Source organism: Penaeus japonicus, unplaced genomic scaffold, assembly GCF_977035675.1.
Source record: "Penaeus japonicus unplaced genomic scaffold, GWHDUDI00000001_assembly GWHDUDI00000001, whole genome shotgun sequence".
Lineage (NCBI taxonomy): Eukaryota > Metazoa > Arthropoda > Malacostraca > Decapoda > Penaeidae > Penaeus > Penaeus japonicus.
This window is the reverse complement of record NW_028234403.1, coordinates 36,586,790-36,592,184: the sequence shown is the minus strand read 5'-3', so window position 1 is coordinate 36,592,184 and position 5,395 is coordinate 36,586,790. Positions and strand designations below refer to the sequence as shown.

General features: G+C 33.7%; 1 non-coding gene across 1 annotated transcript; it reads left to right on the top strand.

Moving 5' to 3' along the window:
* The first annotated feature begins 4,408 nt into the window (after nt 1-4,408).
* Nucleotides 4,409-4,480, top strand: TRNAT-CGU (transfer RNA threonine (anticodon CGU)). Its single transcript has one exon. It is a non-coding gene; the product is annotated as a tRNA-Thr (tRNA).
* The last annotated feature ends 915 nt before the right edge of the window (nt 4,481-5,395 follow it).

Here is a 5,395-nt window from a genome sequence, read left to right as displayed (position 1 = left end):
GTTCAGCACATTTAGCCTTGGAGTTTAATACCCTTAAACCCTCCCCTTCCCCGCCTCGTCGTTCCCCCTCCCCCTCCCCCTTCCCCCCACCCCCTTCACTTGCCTGACCTCCAGCTGTAATGTGGTTGCAAAAGTTAGTTCCCTCTGTTTTAAGTGTCATTGTTATTACATTGGCTTCCCCCTCCCCCCCCTTTTTTATGTAATAATTTGAACTTTACTCAGGGTATGAGGTTGATGGATGATGGATGTGTAGGGAAGATCGTTATTGTTTTGGGGTGGTGTTTGGTTGATGTTGGCTTTTTTGTGTGTGTTTGTGTGTGTGTTTGTGTGAAGTGTGTGTGTGTGTGTGTGTGTGTGTGTGTGTGTGTTTGTATGTGTGGATGTGTGTTTATGTGTGTGTTTGTGCGTGTGTGTTTGTGTGTGTGGATGTGAGTTTATGTGTGTGTGTGTGTGTGTGTGTGTGTGTTTGGATTGTATGGGTGGTTCGATTTGTGTGTGTGTGTGAGAGAGAGACAGAGAGAGAGAGTGAGAGAGAGAGAGAGAGAGAGAGACAGAGAGAGAGAGAGAGAGAGAGAGAGAGAGACTGAGGGAGAAAGAGAGAGAGAGAGAGAGAGAGAGTGAGAGAGAGAGATAGAGAGAAATAAAGAAAGAAAGATAGAGAGCAACACTGATAGAAAAAAAATAGCTAGAAAAGAGCAGACAAGAAAGAGACCGACAGAATAAGAAAGAGAGGAAAGCAAGAGATGTGAAACGCGAGTACAAGAGAGAGGGAGCAAGAACTCATAAAAGTAATTGCCCGAGTCGGTGAGGCGTGTGTATGTATACGTAAATACCCCCAATATTCTCAACTTTTAAAGATATATCGCACAATGCTTTTAGCCAAATAATTACCATTAGTATTATTCATAAAGCGAGTGCAAGTGTTGGGTGATTGCGGGAAGTTTCCACCCTGGTTTTGTGTCGTGTGTGTCATGTGTCATACGTGTCATGCAGGGTGGACGGGAGGGGTGAAGGGCAAAAGGATGGGGTGGGGTGGGGGTGGGGTGTGTGGTAGTGGTGGTGTAGGAGGGGGGAGGGGGCACTAGTTTTGGGATCTTTAGACTAATGCATTAGATTTGCAATGTGTGTTTTATTGCAAGTTGATTGAAGATTTTGTTGTAATCATTATCAGTATCATTATTGACACCAACAGATGATTGTCAATATATCATTATTGTTATCCTCATTATCATCAATATCATTATTACTTTTTATTATTGCTATCATTATTTTCATCGTCATTATTATCAGTATGTATTTACTATCATCATCATTATCATTACCATTATCAATATACTATCATGACTATCATAATCATCATTATTTCTATTAATATTATTATCATCATTATTGTTTTTATTACCACTGTTATCATCATTACCATTATCATCATTATTATCTCTACTACTACTATCATTACTATTATGCCAAAAATTATTATAATTACCATCATAATTATGCTGACATAAATCATAATCATTATGATTCTGATAATGCTAGTAATATTAATGATAATGATAACAATTATGATAATGACATTAATAATGATAATGATAATAGTCATCACTATTATTTCTTTCAGCATCATTATAAATCTTATAATGATAAATATGGTAAATAAGGCTATATTTTCACATAGAAGGATGGAATTGTTCGAAAAGAGTGACGTTACTGACCAAACTATGGTAGCCGATGTGATAAAGAAAGCTAAAAACCTGGCCAACGATACCGATTAGAATAAGATTATGATAAGAGAAAATATGAACAAGATGCCACTGATAAAAAAAAAAAAAAGAAAAAAAAAAGAAGGGGGATTGACGGGAAGACCAAAAAAAGAACAAAGGTCAGAGGAGGGCGAGAGTTCTCCAAGCAAATCAAGCGTGCTTTCGGGACAAAAATGTAGAGCCAAATACAACAATTTTACATATACAATACAAATATACATTTTATTTTTTTTTAACATATACGATACAATACAAATACAACAATTTTCAAACAGAGATGCAGACGGTTAAGTCTCAGAATTACTAGATCTAAATTCAATAATGGAAGCGAATAAACCAGATGTGATAGACATAACTGTGTCCAAAAAGCAATAACCTTGCGACTCAAAGGGTATGATATTTGGTGAAAAGACGGGGCTAATGGAAGCAGAGGTAGATTTCAATATTAACAAAGAGAGGAATCACTAAAAAGGATGTTGAAAAGAGACCCCAAAGTGGAACAAATAACAATTAAGATCGAAATAAATGTGGTAAACAAATTTATAGCTACAATATATATATATATATATATATATATATATATATATATATATATATATATATATATATATATCAGCGTGGTCACAAGAAATTAACCAAATGAACTCAAGATACGATATAGAGTCTAAGGGACTTTTTAAAAATTATGGAAACAAATGCAAAAATAATTGCTCGTACTTCTGCATCTGCGGCTATGTTTGACCTAATATTCACAAATCATTACGATGATATAAAGAACACACAGAGAATCGTCCTACATTAAGAAAGAAAAAAAGTAAGGAAACTTATATATTGACTATTACAGGAAAAAAAAATCATTGAAAGGAATGGAAGAAAGAGGAAATACAGTTACAAGAGAACACATAGCTTTAAAGATATTAAATGAGAAAGTGTATTATGAGGGTAAAGCCGTACGATTTAAAAGACTTTGAGAAATCTACAAGGAAAAGAGGTATTAGTACCCAAATTCAAAGCCGAAGGTAAAAATGGTCAAAAGTTAAAATGTGCAAGAAAGCGAAAGACAATGATAATAATAATAATGATAATAATGAAATAAAAAAAATAATAAATAATAATGAATTATAATAATAATGATAATTAAAACAATAATAATATCAATAATAATGATAAAATCCTAATGAAAAGGTTCAGAAAAGATATGTGTCATGCAACATATTAGAGATACAAAGGAGAGGAATGGAGTAAACCTAAACCGTAACATAAAAGATTTTGAAAAATTAATTAATAGGCAAAGCAACCTTGTTTAAGCGGGCTAGTATACATATACACAAACACACACACACACACACACACACACACACACACACACACACATATATATATATATATATATATATATATATATATATATATATATATATATATATATATATCACATACAAATACACACACACACACACACACACACACACACACACACACACACACACACACACATATATATATATATATATATATATATATATATATATATGTGTGTGTGTGTGTGTGTGTGTGTGTATGTACATATATGTGTGAATGATTGTGTGTGTGTGTGAGTGTGTGTGTGTGTATGCGTGTGCGTGTGTGCGTATGCGTGTGTGTGTATGTGTGCGTGTGTGTGTGTGTGCGTGTGTGTGTGTGTGTGTGTGTGCGTGTGTGTGTGTGCGTGCGTGTGTGTGTGTGTCTTGAGGTGCTACACAGATGCAAGATATTACGAGTACATACATATACATTCAAAAGGAAGTGAAGAAATCTACGGCGCTCCAATCCCAATTTCACAACACTCAAAGGTCTTTGGTGAATAGCAGTACTGGGTCTGAGCGTATATACGAGTAAATACTATTGCCTATTGAAGCCTTACATACCAACTCGGAAAGCTCACTTCTAAAAGCCCGAAGTATTTTGAAAATATTACGTTCGAATGAATGTGTTCAGAACCAAGATGGGCGAGATGCCATCCAATCTTATGCATAGAAATAGGACAAGATATACAATAAATCATATATCCACAAATCGCAGTATTTTATGATGAGAAATACCAGTAATGATAATGGTAGGAATAATAGCAACAACAACAATATTAATAATAATAACTCACATACACACACCAACATACACACACACACAACATACACACATATAACATACACACACACAATATACATACACAACATACACACACACAATATACATACACAACATACACACACACACAACATACATAAACACAACATAAATAAATACAACACACACACACACAGCATACACACACACAACATACATAAATACAACACACACACACACAGCATACACACACACAACATACATAAACACAACACACACACACAACATACATAAACACAACATACATAAATACAACACACACACACGCAGCATACACACACACAACATACATAAATACAACAAACACACACACAGCATACACACACACAACATACATAAACACAACACACACACACACACAGCATACATAAACACAACATACATAAACACAACATACAAAAAAAAAAAATCAGTCTCTCTCTAAGATGAAATTCCGCACACAAACGTTAATTAGAGCATCAGCATCTAATTTATCAGATGCCTCTGTGGTGTAGTGGATAGCACGACCGCCTCGTAATCGGTAGACTCGGGTTCGATCCCCGACGGATGCGAATGTATATATATATAAAATATATATACACCTTTTACCAGGGACTGTGAGGCTTCTCATCATCATGAACCTCTTTTGTGAAAAAATAAAGTATCAAATAGAGAAAATCATAATAATAATGATAATGATACTGATTACGATGATAAGAATAAGAATATTGACATGACAATATTAAGTGACAACGGTAATGATACGACAGATATTAAAATGATAATGATGAAAATGATGATGATATCAATAATGATGATGATGATAATGATAATGATAATAACAATAATAATAGCGTCAATAATCATAATAATAACAATAATAATGATAATATCAATGATGATATTCAAAGAAAAACTGATAGAAATAATAATTATGATAATGATAATGAAGATAGTATAATGAAGGTAATGATAATGATGTTTGAAAGTATAATACTGATGATGAGAATGATAATGGTGACTACAATAATAATAGTAATAATCATGGAAATAATAATGATGATAGAGGACAACCACAAAAACAACAACAATAATGATAACGATGACAATAATGATAATAACAACAATTAAGTTAACGGTTATAAATGTGATATTAACGACAATTATACTAATTTCATTAAAGACACTCATGATAATGATAACAACAACATTACAATTACAACAAGGATTATATAATTACGGAATTCCTGACATATTACAACAAACACACCGGAAACTATGAAAATTTGCAACCATGCAATTAAATTATCCAACCATAATTCACGCAAGATCACGATTGTGGGAGAGAGATACACAGAATTGGCACTATTGGCACCATTGGCACCCTGTAAATCGTTTGCCATCGTTTGCTACATTCACCACTTGGACATTTGTCACTGATGTGATTATCCCTCGATATCCACTTCTATTCGTTGGATATATAAATA